This window comes from Pelobates fuscus, chromosome 7, assembly GCF_036172605.1.
Source record: "Pelobates fuscus isolate aPelFus1 chromosome 7, aPelFus1.pri, whole genome shotgun sequence".
Lineage (NCBI taxonomy): Eukaryota > Metazoa > Chordata > Amphibia > Anura > Pelobatidae > Pelobates > Pelobates fuscus.
This window is the reverse complement of record NC_086323.1, coordinates 94,622,074-94,642,711: the sequence shown is the minus strand read 5'-3', so window position 1 is coordinate 94,642,711 and position 20,638 is coordinate 94,622,074. Positions and strand designations below refer to the sequence as shown.

General features: G+C 41.2%; 1 protein-coding gene across 2 annotated transcripts in view; it reads left to right on the top strand.

The window, feature by feature from the left end:
• The window catches only part of COL7A1 (collagen type VII alpha 1 chain), a 193,817-nt gene that overhangs the window by 393 nt on the left and 172,786 nt on the right, over positions 1–20,638 (top strand). The gene's annotated exons all lie outside the window — the stretch shown is intronic.

Genomic DNA, 20,638 nt, shown 5'->3' with positions numbered 1-20,638 from the left:
CACTTCTGAAATTCCAATAAATTATAGAAATAGAAAAGTACCAAAAAGCTTATCCCACAAATAAAACACTGGCGACATGCAATCAATTTATTGTTCTCTACGGGAAATACTCGGGGGTTCATTCACTAAACTGTGAGATGTGAAAAACTAACCAGGACATTTCAACATTGAGTGCAAAGCAGCCAAACTGTCAAAATTCTACAACTCCGCTACTTTTTAAGTTTTGCAGTTTTTCAAATGTGCAATTCAATGTGCTGATTTTCCACAATTTCTAGTTTAGTGAATTAACTCCTTAAGCGTAACAGTTCTGTGAAACAAGAGTTTCCAGGTCTGAAATAGTCATTGTGGAAGTTTTGGTGCTTTAAGACTTCCCCAAATTCTGGCCACTACACACGATTAGTTAACTCTAACTGAAAGCTTCAGATCCACACCCCTTCCATTGTTAAACTGTTATCCCCTTCATTAACGAAAGACAAATTTACCCACTTTATGACCTTCTGCACCTGCGCTCAGTCAAAAAGTGGGGATATCTGTGCAGTGTTTATGATCCTATACAAAACATTTTCTTTCATGGTTGGATTTCTGCCCTGCATTGAATTACACATTAACAAGCCATGAAGCATGAACAATTTTCAACCACTTCAAAGATCTATTCCTCTCTCCACAAGTGCCCAGTGATTTAAGCTGACTGTGAGACTGAAAGATGATGGCTTAATTCTGTAAATTCTAATTTGTAGATGCCACAAGCTGACACTCTATTGCTCAGTACAACCGACCTTCTAACTCAACAAAAGGTAGCTATTGAGGAGTTGCTAAAACAGCTTTGATGACCGTTAGCCAGCCTTGTCCCAGTTCAAAGCTGACTAAGATGTAGGAGTCATTCAGAGACAACTTTGCAGCTACATGCTGGATAATACTGATCTTTCACGAGACATTTCTCCTTAGAGATCTAGGATTGATAAATTAGATGAACCATTTTGTGTTTATAGCTGTGCCCAGGTAATATTTTATGGGTTTATTAACCTATCCAAGGTCAGGCAACCTTCAGCATTCCAGGTGTTGTGGAGTACATCTCTCCTGATGCTTTGCTAACATTATGGCCAAAAGAGCATCATGGGAAATGTAGTCCACAACACCTGGAGTGCCGAAGGTTGCCTTCCCCTGATAGACGGATAGATAGAGAATTTCACATTTTAGGCCAAAATATAAAAACTGGAAAAACGGTGGAGATGGGCTATTTTTCAGTTTTAACATTTATTTATTTTTTTGTCTAAAATTTCCCATTCCTTTGCATATTATTCTCATTTCTAAGTTTAGTAAATAAACCGCAATGGCTTTTTAATTTTATTTTTTTTTAACAAGAAAGAATGCAATGAGCACACCGTCCAATCCTGTAACTGGCAGTTCATTCAGCTAGGTTTAACTGCTTTGATCCTCCCTTAAACGTGATAATTCATGATTCCATCAAAACGCAGAGGATTCTCAGAATACACTATCCATTTCATGGAAGTCAATTACCAGCATTAGGCATAGTGATTTACCAGCAAGAAACTGATTGCCTATCACTGGCTCTATTTATCTTCATGGAAATTGTTGAAGGCTTGATATCTTACTTTCTACAGATGCTATTTTTATTCTGCTAACATGCAGTGTTACATGTGATGTTGCAAGGTGATGTCACTTTGTGTCAGTCAGTGATATATATCTGAATGGGCAATACTTATATAAATGCTAGTTCTGCTAGTATTTAGCTAATTTTTTCAGCTCTTTTGATCTTGTTAAAAATATCTGTTAGAGATTATCCAGCTGTTAGTAAAATACAACGTCTGTCTCCCAGGATGAGCCATATATATATTACATCAAACTTTTTTTGATCTTCTTTGAGAGCTGTTGTACACCTGCGCTTTCACATTATTTAGAATGTGTAAAATATTCTTAATTGTTATCACACATTTGCTTTTGTGTCCACTATTTCTATATGGCATTTCTTCAGAAAGAGATAGTATGTATCCCCGAACGTGTTTAAATCCTATTCTTTTGCAGGTAACTGACAGATGACATAAAGATGTTTTTTATCTTTCTTTTTTGTTTTGAAAACCGACACGTGGGTTAATCAGAGCCTTAGGTCCTTATGTTCTACAAGATTCTGTGAAACGTTAGAGAGGAGGTGGCCAAAAGGTAGACCTCCATCTGTTGCAAAAAAGGCCAGCAAAGCATGATGAAGTTGAGACTGACAACAGATGTGTTTACATCTGGCCACCCCTGCAACAGACAAAATCTAAAAATGAGGGCAAGTAGAAAAGTGAGAGATTATCAGCAAGTACTGTAAATGGGAGATACCCTGTTATAATTAAAAGTAAAGACAAGGTGTGCAGAAATTCCAATTCAGAAATTCTAAATCAACAGCGGCTGTTGTCACTCCAGTTGTTGTAGACCACATTTGCCATGATGTTCAGCTAAACATCTGTTTTACTTGATAAAAAAAAAATGAGATTATCCAAAACTACATTTAATGCTTCATCTCGTGGAAAACAAAGCAGTTTGTGGGTCAAGCCTTAGCCAGTTGATTGGTGGTTCCAGGTATTTGCCATATCTGCTGCATTTGCTCTGATCTATAGTGCTACATTGTCTGGGCTAAAGCACAGAAAGGGTTAATGTAGTCATGGAATGAGCTGAAACCTCACTGTTACTGAAGGAAACACCTCAGGGGAGGAGACCAGAGACATGATATCACTCTTTAATTGGCTTGGGTGTGTAGGGAGGGGCTGAATGTCAGCCTTCCAAAGCCCCAGGCATTACATGAAGGAGCTTCAGGAACGGTTTCATAATTGCAGCTACATCATAGCCTCCAGGGCACATAATCCAGTGTATCTGAAAACGTCTAAAGTCATGGTTAGAATCCAACATGGCTGGCATCATAGGTTCCATAACAGCTAGGGAACTGCTTTTTGGTGGCCATTGCATTGTAACATAGCAATGGAGTTAAAATAAGAATAGGCAACAACACTACAACTCCAATAAACATCAGCCAGATACACATGTTTACTGACCTCTCAAGTATCTTCATTAAAGCAGCTGAGCTGATGAGATTAATGGTACCCTCTTAATGCCCTATTGTTAGTCAACATTCTAATATGGTCCTTAAAGATCTTCTACTAGTGTGAAATGTCCTGATTATTCAGCACTGGATATACTATACAGACATGCTGTCATTAAAATAAAAGGACATATCATTTTGGGATCCTTAAAGCAGGGCTAAGAATTTCCACTTGCTACTAGCAACCGGCAAGTTAAAATTTAACCCTGAAGGGTAGTCCTCCGGGCTAACAGTGGCAAAAAAACATTTAAGACCTGACTAGTAGTGTAGGACTAGACATTTTAAGTCTTGCTTAAAGATCCTATTGTTATAATGGCATAGAGAGTCCTAGGTAACTAAGGAGTTAATAAATGATAGTAGTGATACCCTCAAAATATACAGACCTAGACCGTAATATGGCTCCATTCCCTGTAGGCCCATTTTAGGCATTCCACTTAAAGGGTTAAGCAATATGGAGGGCCCTAACCGGTAGACCAAGGAGACCTCACTGAATAAGGAAACATGGGAGGAATCTATCCTGCATGGAGCTGTTTGCTGTTTGTAAAATCTACATAGGTGGCATTGAGTGCTGGGCAGAGAGTGGGCAAGAGGCACACAGGTTACTACAACATCAATCAACCACAGTAACTATCTCTGCCCACGCTGGGAGTAAGAGAGATAAATAAAAGGAGACTGCTGTTTCCATAAATAGAGGGAAATGTTGTTTTTTGGCAGCTGCACAATGGATGTCTTCTAAAGGCTCCAGGCTCCAGTGGTGTCCTTTACAATGAACCAGAACTGGCCTCTAAACATGTCAAAAAGGGGTCTGTAATCTGCAGCCTGGATCCATGCAAAATAAAGCAAACAGGGGAAGATGGGAGGGGGGGTTATTGACCCTATAGATTCAGGGGCTTGTTTCATTAGCAAGTACACACAGGATGTAAAAAGTATTTCAGGGCAGTGGAAAATCCAGTGTTTTCCAGAATGACGAAGATGTATCTACAGGCATCGTATTAAAAAGTAAACATAATAAATAGTTTGTGCAAAACAATAGAGAGAGACACTACTGGAAGAGAGTAGCTTGTTTTTTTATGTGACTGATGGAGGTGACCCTAACAAGGCCCTCCGTCATAATTTTATTTAAATTTAAATTCTCTTTAAAAGACATAATTTAATAAAACATAATCGAAGCTCACCTATAACTTGCGGTTACCTATTTCCTGTGATCCTCCGTTTTGAATCCAGTTTTGACAAGGCAAAGTTATGGCAATGACAATCACTAACTGTTGATTTTACAAAACATTTGGATTAGTCTTATTAGTTTCCAAATTAAGTTTTCAGTACCGAAATTCTACCATGCTGATTTGGCTGAAATTCAGGCATCCTAAAAATGTTCTATTTTCAGGAAAAACGGTTTGCCCAAACCAAACTTTCTCGCCATGATTTTCTCGCCTTCATCTACTGGTGATCTCAGATTATTTACCTTTGGATTGCATTATTAACATTAATGCCGTTAGCCAAGTTAAGTTAATAATGATCTCTTACTTAAGTTTTACTAGCGGAAAAAGGCTGTGACATGACATGCTCAACATTATAAACAAAAAATAGGTGCTGAATTGTGATTAATTGTGATTGTGATTATGTTTTGTACTGTCTGATATATTTACCATTTGTTAAAGTACCCATTGTACGTCTCTGCAAAAAAAGTTTGATGTTTTATGACTTATCATAAAAATAGTAATAATAATAAATGCCAATTTCAGGATAAAGATATGCTGATTTCTCTTAATTTTATTTTTAACACCTCAAAAGTACATATTTGTAATATAACGAGGATTGGTAAATATAATGTTAGAAATTCTGGAAATTGACAGTGGGGCTTTAATGATGCTTTAAAAACTACATAGGGTGTAATCACTAATGTATGAATGTTTAGTAATTCAAAGCAAATTCTAAATTCAGTATAAAAAATAGAACTGAATATATGTATTTGGCAATATATCGTATTTGTATAAAGCCCTAATACTTTAATGCACTTATTTTTGTAAAGTATGGTTGCCTAGTGAATGCCTGGCTTCCTAATAACACAGTGATAAATACATTTTTATACATTGGGATTAACATGCAAGTTTTCATTGCTACACTAAATTCTAAATCAACCAAGTCTTAAAGAAACACTATTGTCACCCAGATAACTTCATCTCAATGACGTGGTTTGGGTGCAATGTCCTTGTCCTTTTATCCCTGTAATGTAAAACATTGCAGTTTTTGAGAAACTGTATTGCTTACATTGCAGGGTAAAGTCCTCCTCTAGTGGTTGTCAGATGCCAGTGCTCATGTTGATTAGTTTCCCTCTACTTCTCTAAGAGGAGCATTGGATTGGTCGATAATGGAGAATTCTATGCCTCCTCCGTGACATCATGGGAGGCGGGAAGGTAAGCAGCACAAAGGAAGCATCGGCACTGGAAAAAGGTAAGTAAATCTAAGTTAATCTTTTTTAATGCACCTGGGGGAAGGACCTGAATAGCAATAGGGACAGGGATACTATAGCATTAGGGATACAGATTTGTGTTCTTAACATTACAGTGTTCCTTTAAACGGCATATCATTATAACACACAGCAGCTCTAAAGTATTAGAATGCATGCAGCCTTTAACCACATGCAGGAAACTTCTGGCACATTCTGACAGTGTTTACAATGCATGCGGCTCCAAATGTATACAAACGTGGGTGGTGCTCTGTGTTTATGTGTTATGATTACACACTCAGTGCATCCTTAAAATATTTGTATAAATTAGAAACTGCATAGTGATTTCGAAAACTTCCCGAATCTACTAGATAATTCCTTCCTGTGCCCTAAAGATATTTACATGCTGATAATATCATGTAGCAATGGCTATTTGAATTGAATATGTATATATATATATACAAAGAAATACAATTGTAATGTTCAAGCGAATGTGCAGATACTGTTAACAAAGTAAATCATATCATTACGGAGTAGCCAAAAGGTGTTATGCAGAAAATACACATTTGTCAACCTATATCTCCAAAGAGAACAAAACACAGAGACTCAAAGAATCTTTGTAAATATTGTGCATATAGCAGCCTCCCTCTATTGAAGGTCCAACAGCAGTACAAAAATACTCAAATGCCAGTTATAGTTTATCACAATTTATTACAATTCACTAATTAAACTTGTATCTATAATAAAAATTATAAAATGTGAAATACAAATATACCCAATAGTAGACTGCACAAGTGAGGACTGTAATTGAAGCAAATGTGATTCCTCCCTGCTCAATAGTATTAAGCTATGGGTGGAAAACGTCTGGCTCGCGAGCCGTATCAGGCCCACAAAATCAATTGATGTTGCTGTCACAGAGCCGGGGCTACCATAAGGCAGCACAGACGTCCTCATTAGGTCGAAACGTCCCTGTGGGCGCAACATTCTGCTGACCGGCTCTTGCAGGAGGGAAGCACACTGCACAGCCCCCTCCTGCCCGTTACTCTTGTGTCCCATGGTCAAGCCGCAGACCAGTATAGAAGAGCTTCTGTAACCTCTACGGCAGTCTGATATGAAGTGTGTGGCAGGGAGAGCTGAACTGCTTCCTGTCAGACCAGGGAAAGGTTCCTAACGCTCCACTATCCCGGTCTGCGGCTTTGCCACGCCACACAAGAGGGAGATGAAAGGTGGAAAGACACACAGGGGGTGAGAAAATGAGACACATGGGGGGGAGGGGGGGACTGGGTAAATGAAACACATTGGGAGGGGGAATAAGACACATGGGGTGGGCTGGGGGAATGAGACACATTCGGGACTGGGGGAATGAAACACATGGGTTGGGCTGAGGGAATAAGACACATGGGTGACTAAGGGAATACAACACATGGCGAGCAGGGGAAATGGAACATATGGGGCACTGGGGGAATAATACATATGGGAGTCTGGGGGACTAAAACACATAGAGAGGGCAGGGGCAATGAGACACATGGGGGACTGGGGGAATGAGACACATGGGAGGGTAAGGGAAATAGGTTACATGTGCGGCTGGGGGGATAAGACACATGGGGGTAGGGGGAATGAGACACATGGTGGGAGGGTAGAGGAAATGGGATACATGGGGCGGCTGGGAGGAATGAGACACATGGAGGGGCTGGGAGGAATCAGACACATGAAGAGGCTGAGGGGCGTAAATGAGACACATGGGATAGAGGGGCTGGGACACAAAGAGACATAGAGAGGCTGGGGGAAAAAGAGATAAGGTGCTGGGGAAAAGACACACAGAGGGGCTGGTGTGAGAAAGAGAAACACATAGGGGCTGGGGAGGTACAAAAATACACAGAGGGGCTTGGCAAGGGGCAAAAGAGACAGACAGGGGGTAATTTTTAAGTTGATCATTTTGTATGACGCGCAAAGGATGTTATAACTATCCAAATTATGAGGTCCTACCGGCATTAACCTTGAATACCTGGGGCGGGGCCTGACTGGCAAGCTGGCCAGACGTGCTTCTGAGAGCTCCTGCACATTATTGAAAAAACTGCTTTAAAATCGACTAAGAACCAGCATTTAACAAGCACAAAAAGCTCAGAAACAGCACAGCAGGCATGCCCTATGACAGGGACTCACAGGATCCCACACTTTCCGATCCAAGAGGCTTGATCTGCCCTGAGGCCTTGAGGCCTACCAGGACGGCGGGCTCGACTACGGGAGGAGGCGGCCGATCCCCCGTGAGAGAGAACACGCTGACCAAAGGTAGCCGCACTCACCCTGCTACCCCCCCCCCCCCTTTGGACCGGTGGGGTTATCCCGGTCCCCACTGGGCATGGCACCACCCTGTATAGCCCACAACTACCTGAGCCTTAATCCACGTGGCGGTCCCAAGATGGCCGCCACGCAGAAGCCCACACTGCAGCAGATGGACAAAGAGACTCGGGACTGGATGCGGGGCTTTGAGGCCAGATTAAACAGGATCTGCCGTGATTTCTGGGACCGCATAAACAGCAGGCCCAGGATCAGTGTCTCACCTGCCCAAGCCCATCGCAGTCAGCGGAGGCCGGTCACGGCAACACTGCCCCAGCCCTACGCATCGAGAGGCAAAGCCACAACAAAACCCACTGGGAACCCTGATACAGAGGCAAAGGAGGAAAAGCAGAGGCAGGCACTCTGGGCCCGACCAAACCCCCGACGACACGGTAAGGTTTGGAACGGCTTGAGAAGCCCCCGAGCACACCGTCCAAGACTCCACAAGGCTCCCTCTCAGCGCACTGAAAACTTCCTGGCACGAGAGAAACCTGCAAGAGGTCCACAATCACCCACCTTACCTCCTCGCGGTAATCACTGGGGGCGATATGAGGAGAGTCGAACCCAAGCCCACAGACCAGCGGGTCGACAGACAAGCACCTGTGCTCTGAGAAGCCCTGACCCAACACATGGAACATGCCCCTGTACCACTAGCAAGGCGTGGGAATGCACCCACACCAGAGAAAGGTGGCCCCCTCGTATGCAGAAAGGTGGACATGTATCCTGCAGAGCACGCAGCCTGCCAGCACTGGGTATTGGCTAAACAAACCCATGTAGGTCACCTAATGCACAGTCTAGTTTAAATATATTACATGATTGTGAAGGTGCATACTATATGCAATGACTCTAAGATCTCTGCCATAATCTTGAAAATTCAGGACTTTATAAGATCTAACTCAGAGGAATAACCCAGTAGCCGTACAACTCAATTATATTCCATCTAGCAATAGCAATAATCATTCTCATGTTATCTTGCTATCGTGTCTAGCCTCCTCTCTGCCTTTCAAAACACACCTCTTATCCTGTAGAACCCAGCATGCTTAGACAGTAACTCATGGTCTTAATTATAAGTACAGTGCTATACATGTCTACTTAACTCTTGTCAAATGCAGATAGCATAGCAAATAACCAGCATGTACTGTTATAAGCAACTTGCCTAGGTTAATTATTTACTGCGTGTCATGCCATATTTGTTCCTCCTGACTACTAAATTTAAAACTGTGCAATGCTACCAATGCCATACTGATGCCTTTCTATGTATACCGTTCAGTTTAAACTTGGGTTAAGCCATTAAAACAGGGCACTCTAGCTAGCTAAGCAATGTTTAACAATTATTAATTATTAGTATATACTCTCTGTATGTTTGCAGTCTTAAGCCTGATGATCATAACGTGAACCGCTACAACAGACATACAAAGTTAGCGTGTATTAAGCTTATTTACACATCATAAAAATTGTGCCCTTTTCCAAATGCCATGCAACTGTTAACATATACCTGTTTTTAAATCGCCTGTAATTGCTATCGTGGCATTGTAAAAAAAACTTTGTGTTATTCCGTGCACAACAAAAATAAAGAATTAAAAAAAAAAAAAAAACTTGAATACCTGCAATAGCACGAGATTGAGTGCCAGCACATCTTGTATTTTTTGTAACTATCCAAATGTCCCTTGGCAGAAAAAAGATTCCCCATCCCTGTATTATACAAAGACAATGTCACACAAAGTGTTAGTATATAGTATAAAACATGGAACAATGTGGCAAAAAAAATCAGAGTATGTTCGCCAGGAGCGGCAATGTATCACACCTTGGGAGACATTGTTGAACTCCGATATATGTGTGATATAAGCTGCATAAAGGTCCCCTTAATCCAGTGCATCCAAACAAGGCTGCAGCTTGAAACCTCCTGGACCCAAAATGTTGTGGCGCCATGGGTTTCCACATATTGACAGCATTGTGAAACTATATGACATAAGTGGAATCCAGTAGATATCATTACATTTATTTGTATTGTTATGAACTAACATCCAACAATATCACATCTTCCCTTTTTCCTGCAGTTTTATTCACTAAACGGATAATTGTGCCGAATTGACAAGATAATTTAAAATGTTAAACCAAAAGAGTTGAGTTGGAAAAACAATACGCAGATTGGCTTATTATTGCATCTCAGATCTTTTGGCCTAATATTTAAAATGACCTGGTCAATGCCTGACAATTTTCAATGTAATTAATGGTGCTGCATCCTCTCTCTCTATCTTTCTCTTTCTCTCTCTATCGAAGTAAACTAGGTGTCTGAACATGCATCTAGGTTTGGAACTAGCTTGAAACTAGAACGGACCTGTAAGCCCTATTCTTACACTAAAAAGGGGTATTTTACAAGTGAGAATTCTAAGTGAAGTTCACATTTATGGCCAGAGTAGCAGAACGGAAAGCATAGCTGACTTAAGGAATTGTTTTAGTTTAGCAATTTTGACCTTAAATTTGAAATTCCCTTTGAATTTGCATTTAGTGAATAACCCGGACAATGTCCACATACCATTTGATCCTGTGGTTGGAGGTACATAGATCATGACAGTATCCAATACTCAACCCTTCTGGAACCATGTAGCTGTCAAATGCATATCAAATTGTCCAATATTTTGTACTCCATTAACTCTCACTCCATGCAGATTACAAGGCATACCACATATCTACACAGACATTTACTCAATGTAGTGAATTCACCAGCACACTCTATATATCACTATTCCCGGGAAACCAGATGGCTGGAGTGAAGGCTACTAACATAGGAATAAAGTTTAAAAAAAAACAACCTTTCCCAGAATGCTGTTGCTGAAGTTGACCTACGTAAAGCCCCCTAATCCCTTCCTGACCCTAAAGTTGAAGTATGAATTTTCCTTTGGTCTATAACCTGTTAGCAAGGCCCATGTTAATTGTTGTAGCTTTTGTATATCCTGTTTTGCAAAATGTAATCATTTAGGCAAGAATTTACTCTTTAGAGTTTAACTTTCTTAGAGGATGGTCTTTTTAAAACCATTTGACAATATTATTCAGTCTACTCTGCAAACAATTTCTTACAGAAATTAAGGGTCGCAAGACTTTCTATTGTGTATTATTGCCTTTACAAGTTTAAGGATCTGCTGCTATGCTGTCTCATATGTCCTTAATACATAAAATGCATAGACTTTCAATTTAGGGCCAGTTCACATTCCCTGCCCCTCCCTACCTTTCCTTCTCCTTTTCCCTTTCTTTAATGTACTTCCAATTATGTTCTTGTAGTGTTTGACATGTTCTTTAATGTTCTCTACTTGAACGGACATGCTGCTTTTTTATTTTACTCTGAATTAAAATGCTCATAATATCAGATTTCACAAAAAAAAAGTAGCACAAGTCAAAGACAACTTTTTTTTGGATTAATTTGATTTTCTGTTATTATTTAGCAACTCATTTAAAATCTTATTTTAACATGTCACTTGTACTCCATTTCACCTGCGTCTGTCTTACATTGTATAGAGAATTCCTGTTTGCCTCCCAGCCTTTGTGCATTTTTCTTACCATTAGAATATCACCTGGCTGTATGTGGGTGGGGAGCAGAATGGAATCTGTCATGGAGAACTAAATCATCTTATCTAAGCCAGACTGTAGAGGGGATGGTCTCTGGGTGCTGAGAGAGTCTCAATTTTTGTCAAACCACTTCTAAACAGTTTGACATAAAGCCAGGGAACGGGACCCAGAGACTCTAGGCAACATAACCATGGCTATACAAAGCTGTAGCGGTAAAGATGCTTTGATTGTCTCTTTAAACACCTTAAGGACACATGCCATGTGTGACATGTCATGATTCCATTTTATTCCAGAAGTTTGGTCCTTAAGGGGTTAAACACCTTAGAGAATTCTCGTTCTTGAACAAACAATGACGTTTTATAGATATAGTCATATATGATCTATGAAATATAAAATTATATAAGATAATATTGCCAAGGGCATCAGGGTAGTCTCCTTTTGAATGTATGTCTACTATGTGGCGGCAATAATACTGTATATTATATAGCTTTAATTTTTGACCAGGCACCTATGAGTGCAGGTACATTAATTTGGATAATTAGGTAAAGTGTTTAGGGGAGTACAGTCAGCAGGCATATATGGAGGGACTCGATAACAGCATACATGTAGGTATTAAAGGGACACTCCAGGCACCCAGACCACTTCTGCCCATTGGAGTGGTCTGGGTGCCAACTCCCACTACCCTTAACCCTGCAACTGTAAATATTGCAGTTTTCATAAATTGGAGAGTCCCTTTAAGTTGTTATAAAAGCAGATCTCCCCTCTCCTCTGAAGACCTAATGATCGCCCAGCATTACAATAGTCGTAGTTCTAAAACAGGTTCATATACTATGTGTCAATGTTTTGTTACTCGAGACCACCACAGGAACTTATTCATTCAAGAACTAGTTATTTTGGACATTTTGAAACTTATTTGCCAATCCCCAAAATGCTACCAGTGATTGCTAAATCTGACATCCCTAAAGGCTTACTGAACATCAAGGGATATGTAGGTCAGAAAAAACTTGGGATGCCAGAGTTACCAGTTTGCTCCCAGCATTGTTATTGCTGTTTTCAGTATAAAGCTAGTGTAGAAAGATAAAAGGAAGCATGTGTCCAAACTGTCGCCACTTGAAAAAGAAATGTAACAAATATTTCCTAAGGTTGCAGCAATCTGCTGTTAGAGTCAGTGATTTATCTTTTTAAACATCTATCATACAAAGAGATTTTCACGAAAACCTGATAAATACTCCTTCTTGTAGGTGATGAAAATGAAATCAATATTTTAGAGACACTTTTAAAATATATACATATAAAACGTGACAACATCAATCAGTGAAATCAAGGCTGTGTAACTGGAGATAACACGATGGTTATGGTACTTAAGAGATGTTCTTTGATCTGTAAATTGGCAGAAAACCCTAGGGGATCTTTCACTATGGACAACCTAAGTCAATGACACCTGGGAGCTAACTGATAATTATTTTTGGCATCCTTTAATCAGCAAATGGATTCATGCTCTAGGAATCAGTACTTGCGAAGAATGCAAATCCAAAATAGTTCCATCAAGGTTCTCTTCCAAGCAAACTAAATCCAGCTTAGTTCAGCCAAGCAGTATCAATTGAGTGCCCACTGTTGAGTTAAAGGATCACTCTTAGCATCATGATACCTTTGTATGATTGCAGTGCACTCACTTTCATGGCTAAAAATTGCCTAAAATTTCAGCCATTTGAAGGAAAAAAAAAAAACGACAATTCTAAGATGGAACCCTGAGCGATATCAGCGGTTGCAATGCTCAGTTCCTGCTGCCTGATATCAACTTTGTCCATGTTGTCCTTGAAGCATGTGTATGCCACACTCACATCTTGGACTGAGGTCTTTCTCCTTCTGGTCAATCACAGCTCAAAACCCAGTTCTCTAAACAGTGCACCAAGATGTGTAAACGCATAGCAAACACTGTATGGCTGATATCAATTTACAGAGCGGTTTCACTCATGGATGAACTGCTGCTAAAAAGAAGTTGATGAGCAATTTTACCTTTTTTTTATTCTATTTTTTTTTCTTTCTTTGACATGACCAGGAGGTTCCTATGTTAGCTAAATATAAAAATTGCAATTTCATGTTCAAAATGTATCGACATGTTACTGGCTGCCTATATGATATTCATGATATTGATACGATCCTAATCCCAACATCCTATATTTTTTTTAATATTGTGTATTGTATTTTTGCATTATTCGATTGGTAAATATAGGTTCTATACCTTATATTATTACTCAAATTTTGTCAATCACAATCATACCGCAAAAAATTGTTGGGGACACTTTAACATGACCATTGGACAATTAAACCAATTATTATATATGTTATATAATTTAACATAACCAAATTAACAACCTAGTAGACAAACATGTGCCCAATACCTTAAATGCGTGTAAGGATAGCTTAATGAAACACACACACACTGCAATGTTTATGTGGAACACAATAGGTTAATAACACACCTGTCACCTATTAGCATTATAAATGCACTTGGCTCACCGTAACCTTTAACTTCTAGCTAAAAAGCTACCAAAAAAGCATGGTTTTTGTTGAGAATGTGTTCTGACTTTACAAGCGTTACCAGCAGAACGATGGTTTGTGAAATTTTGATAGTGATTGCTTTACAAACTGTTGTGTGATACAGGGTGATAGTGAGAAAACATTATCAAAGGGTTACTTAGTCTAAACCAGGCTTCCCCAAACTCTGGCCCTCTAGATGTTGCTGAACTACAACTCCCATGATTCGCAGGCTATCTATTTCATTCATAGAATCATGGGAGTTGTAGTTCAGCAACATCTGGACTCTGGAGGGCTGGAGTTTGGGGAAGCCTGGTCTAAACTGTAATGAAGGTTGTTGTTCAGTAAGTCCGCAATATCAAGCCAGCATTTAGGACTCCAACTGCTGCATCTTACGACTGATGTGGACTATGACTCCTTATAGACTGGCTAAGCATCAGAGTCTAATGCTGGGACACCGCAGGTTGCCTACCTTTTCTGTAAACATATTGCAATGGGGCAAAACAGATGCTATTTTGGGAGACATTCTTGGTTACCATGGTGATAGCTTCTTATTTAGCCATTGGTCATAGAATAGGACTGGTCCTTGCCTTAAACAAACTCTCCCTAAAATGCATTACTTTTTTAACAGTGCCCACTTCACCATGATATTAACCCATTAAGGCCAAGTGATTGTAGTTGATATCATAAAAATCTATTTTTTTTGGGGGGGGGGGGGGGGGGAGGTGAGGAAATCAGATTTCAAAGTGGAATGGAGCACTCATTTTGTGATAGCTTGATACAGCTGAGAATCCTGAACTAAAAGGTTATTCCATATTGACACAGTGATAGCTCTTTAATATATGGACTTAAAGAGTTGAAAATCTATATTCTATCATTTGCACATGCTGGCAGCCCTGATTTAGAAAATAATATCCGCAGAGCCGATAATGGGGAGGAAAATAGCTTCTGTTTAGATTTTCTTTCACTTACTCTAAATATTAGCTGTAATAAAAGCTCAGGAGATACACACACCAGCGCTGCAGATGTTACCGTCAAGCACCAGAGGTTAGTTTCAAGTCAAGCACCAGGGGAATGCAATGTGATCATCTGGGAGTGTTAGGGTTAATCCCTAGGAAAATAAAAAGAAGCCTCAAAGCATAGATCAGGCTGAATGAGAGATCAGGTACAGTTAAAGCAATCCAAGGGTGCACACCTTTCCACCCCAGGGCACGCATTACTGAGTGAGACACACCTAACCAAATTTGGATTGTCATGCTGAGCAAACAGATGTCCTGTTTGTACCTGGATCTGTTACATGGAGGATTCTTTTGGCATTGATAAATATTTTATAATCACATAGCGCACTCTCCAATCTGAAATTCAATATGGAAAAAGCAACTTATCCAGAGGGACCCTGTCCTTTTTCGACCGTATATGGAGGGATGAATATTGAAAACGTACATTGTAGGGCTCAATTCAAATTCATGCATACCTTTTTTTGTAAGACTGGTTTTCAAAAACCAACATCTTGTCATTTAAGCTTAGTAGGCACATGTCAGGTGTGCATTATAGTTGTGGCCAGGTAGGGTGAGGGAAAAAAAGTAATTGAAATGATCAGTCTATACTTTTAATGGTAGGTGTATTTTAATAGTGAGAGATAGAATAACAAAACAAAAAATTCAGAAAAAAAGTTTTAAATTGATTTGCATGTCAATGAGTGAAATAAGTATTTGATCCTATGAATCGGCAAGATTTCTGGCTCCCAGGTTTCTTTTATACAGATAACAAGCTGAAATTAGGAGCACTCTCTTAAAGGGAACAAGATCGTAGGCCTACACAAGACTGGAATGGACTACAAGACCAAAGCCAAGCAGCTTGGTGAAAAGGTGACAACAGTTGGTGCGATTATTCTCAAATGAAAGAAACACAGAATAACTGTCAGTCTCCCTCGGTCTGGTGCTCCATGCAAGATCTCACCTTGTGGAGTTTCAATGACTATGAGAATGGTGAGGAATCAGCCCAGAACCACACAGGAGGATCTTGTTAATGATCTCAAGGCAGCTGGGACCATAATCATCAAGAAAACAATTGGTAACACACTATGCCGTGAAGGACTGAAATCCTGCAGCGCCCGCATGGTACCCCTGTTCAAGAAAGCACATGTACAGGCCCGTCTGAAGTTTGCCAATGAACATCTGAATGATTCAAAGGAGAACTGGGTGAAAGTGTTGTGGTCAGATGAGACCAAAATAGAGCTCTTTGGCATCAACTCCACTCGCCATGTTTCGAGGAGGAGGCATGCTGCCCATGACCCCAAGAACACCATCCCCACCATCAAACATGGAAATCGAAACATTATGCTTTGGGGGTATTTTTCTACTGAGGGGACAGGACAACTGCACCGCATCAAAGGGACGATAGACAGGGCTATGTACCATCAAATCGTGGGTGAGAACCTCCTTCCCTTAGCCAGGGCATTGAAAATGGGTCGTGGATGAGTATTCCAGCATGAAATGACCCAAAACACAGAGCCAAGGCAACAGAGAAGTGGCTCAAGAGGAGTGGCACATTACGGTTCTGGAGTGGCCTAGCCAGTCTCCAGACGTTAATCCCATAGAAAATCTGTGGAGGGAGCTGAAGGTTCGAGTTGACAAACAGCAGCCTCGAATCCTTAATGATTTGCAGAGGATCTGCAAAGAGGAGTGGGACAAAACCCCTCCTGAGATGTGTGCAAACCTGGTGGACAACTACAAGAAACATCTGACCTCTGTGATTGCCAACAAGGGTTTTGTCACCAAGTACTAAGTCGAAGGGGTCAAACACTTATTTCACTCATTGCCATGCAAATCAATTTTTTACTTTTTTGACGTGTTTTTGTTCTTCTGTCTCTCACTGTTAAAATACATCTACCATAAAAATTATAGACTGATCATTTCTTTGTCAGTGGGCAAACGTTCAAAATCAGTTGGGGATTAAATACTGTTTTCCCTCACTGTAAACCATGTCTGTATTCCACTGATGGCAAAGTTCTCAATGGTTGCTGAACCGTATGTGTGTTTCTGCATTTTCTGTATGTTAAAGGAACGCCCCAGACACCATAGCCACTGCAGCCAGGAATGCCCTGGCATCCCCCTTTGTAAGTAGTTAAACCACGGAAGCTCTCTATTTGATGTAAACCCAGCAGTGCAGTGCTTTGTTCGATGGCTGCAAGCAATCAGCAGATGCAGCAGTCAATGAGCTAAACATGCATTGCATTGCAAACCTACAACGGCCATCCTCACCGGCCAGCCCACAGCCCACTGGCCAGAATGTTTCCATTGGTTACCACAGCAATGCTCTGTTACATTTTCCCAGCGCTGGCTGGAAGGAGCTGTCTGCACCTACTGGGGGTGCAGATATGCTGCCACTCCCACTGCACTACCAGGGATCAGAATTTGCCCCCTCTCTGGCTCAAGGGTAAGTCTCACGGAGGGGATAATAAACTTTAATATATACCACCCTATAACTCCACTACAGCCCCTGTAACCCCACTTCAGCCCCTGTCACTCCAGTATAGCTCCTGTCACCCCTCTTCTGCCTCTGTCATGCCACAACAGCCCCTGACACCTCCTGATAGCCACTACCACCCAACCATTGCCCCTATCCCCATTACAGACCCTACCCACTACTATTGACCCTGTCACCCCACTATAGCCCCGTCACCCTACAACTGTTCCTGTAACCCACTATACCTACTATGCACCACACAATCACAATAATCCCTATCCTTCCACTACAGCCCCTTTTCCACCACAGCCCGCCACCTCATTGCAGCCTCTGTCATCCCACTAGACCAACTATCCACCCCACAATAGTCCCATACCTAGAAACTACAGCCCCCAATTCCCCTGCTATAGGCCCTTTATCCTACTACAGGAGTTTCAATGACCAATATAACCACTACCCTCCCCACTACTATATTTCTCACCATAGCCCCTATCCCCCTCCTCACTATAGCCACCATAACCCCACTATATCCATTAGCATAACTAGAAACCACAGCGCTCCGGTGCAAAAATTGCCCTGCCCCCCCCCCCATTTATCTACCCTTCCACATCTACATCTACCCCATCCTCCCCCATATGTACCCCCCTCCCATACGCCCGCCCCCACCCACACACATGCAGACAAACAGATACAAATGCAGACACACACATAGACACATACATATACAGAGGCACATACACACAAACATACACATACAGGCATACATACATACAGACACACACACACATACATACCTACAGACACACACATACATATACATATACACAGACACACATACAGAGACACATACATGCGCACACACACACACACATACATACATAAATATACATACCCCCCATATGTCATACCCCTCACACAAATGCAGACAAACAGATACAAATGCAGATACACAGACACATACAGGCACACATACACTAACACACACACACACGTGCAAAATGATTTAGTAACCCTCCTGTTTCCTACCTTTTAGGAGCAGGAGGGTGACTTTCCCTGGGGTCCAGTGGCTCAGGCTGATGGGAGTCAGAGTTCATACTCTGACTCCCTCCTCTCCTACCTCCTCCCTTGCAGGACGGTGATTGCGGCATGGCCGGCGGGCAACCCAGTCGCTGTGTTCCACAGGGCGGTCGGGCCCCCTGGAGTGATGGGCCCGTTCGCAGTTGCGACCCCTGTGACCACGGTAGTTCCGCCACTGCCCATTACCCACTTACTAAAGTCCCTATTCCACCACTACAGAACCAAATATAACACAACAAGCAGCCAGCCCCCAGACATGCAACCCCATATAAATGCATCCAATTGAATAACCAAACTTTGTGTATATATATATATATATATATATATATATGCATACATGAAATCTGGCCCTCATCCCAGAGCTATCAGCCCTGAGTTTTTCCTTCAGTGTCTTGCTACCCTGGAACATCACAGATAACAAAATGTTGTCAAATGAGCTGGTATGTTATAGACAATGACTGCAGAGACAACTATGTACAAAATACTGACATGTCTCTTTTAGAAGCCACGTAACTGCTTCTTGATTTATGTTTTGGGACTAAAATATTGTGAGACATGATATAACAAGCAAAATTAACCATTTATAAGCAATACAGTCATTCTTTTTTATGGATAGTCTAGGTTTATTTATGTATATTTATAGTTTCAATGGCTAGGCTGTATCCAGAAAAAAAATACATCAAGTTTATCAACTTGGGCATTTTTCTCGCATGCCAAATCCATTTTCACATGTTGTCATGTGGCAAGCACACTGGAATTACATTGTCCTGGTACTGGTATTGTAGGTAGCCAAACTCTTAAACTTCTTATTTTTGGCCACCAGCTCAGTGAGAGCCATAAATAAACACCTGCTGAGGAAGCTAATGCTTCCATTAGGTTTCCCGAGCTAAGCCCCGCAATGCTCTGATAACTCTCAGCTAATGAGCCCTGCATTGTTGGGCTTAGCTCAGTGTAACAACCCACAAGGGCTGTGTTTGGTTCTGAAACTCAGTTGCAGTACGGCTCTAGCTTACAAACATGACCCACAGATATTCTGTGGTTGAAGACAAAATTCTGGCAGGACAGTGATGGAACAAGGCCTTTTATAGAAAAAAAACAATAACGTTTAAGACCAGGTATCCGAGCAAGGGTCAAGCAGTAATCAGAGTCAAACAGTCCAGAGGTCAGGGCAGAAGGCAAACAGCAAGGTCAAAATACAGGCAAAAGTCAGGGTAAATAAAGTTAGGAGTTCTGAGGCAGGCAACAAAACAACTAAGTACTGACTAATAGGTGTGCTCTGCTTATCAAGGGATGCTGGATCACATGACTGAGTCTCACCTGCAGGCGGGGTTACAGGGGTCAATAAATTAGACTGTGGGACTCAGCGCTACCCAGGCCACATCTTCGTCTTTGTGCCGCCTTCAGTCACGCCCCCTCCACCCTCTGACATGCTTACTGGTTTTCCCGCATGTTGCCCCCATCTTGGATGAATGGAGCGACCACCGCTGGTACCCCTAGATTGAATTACAGAGACTGCTGGCTGGTGTGCAGGAGCCATGGGCACCAAGAGCACCATTGACTGACGTCAAGGGCGTCCTGGGACAGGTGAGTACCAGAGGTTTATGTGATACTAAGGCAAAGAGCTAACATAATCCATAGAGCAGTAAAAAGTTAATCTCCTTAGATGCTGTCAAGTGTGATGATTTGCTATTGTTATCTTTTAGGATTTCTGAAGTCCTGTTTTTCTTTTGCCCTGCATATGAATTACTCATTTCAGTGAATGGGCAGCAATGAGTTAAGTGTTTTTAGCTTAGTCTGTGTACTCAATAACTGACTGTGTTCGCCCGTCTCTGTAATTGCTATAACATGCTCCGGTTGAGCTGTTAGTTTAAACATTTCCTGAAATGCATCTGTAATAGTGCATTGTCATCCCCCAGTTTATTGGAAAAAAATCCCAATCTTTCCATGAGAGATTCTTGCCGTCTGCTCTCAAACCCCTTCTCCATGGCCACAAACTAAGGTTTTAGATTTATTTGATGCAACTGTGTGTAGCTAGCATTTTGAGATATTATGGATTTTTGTGATACTTTTTTTTACTATTCTGGACATTGAATCATTAAATAAAATGTTGC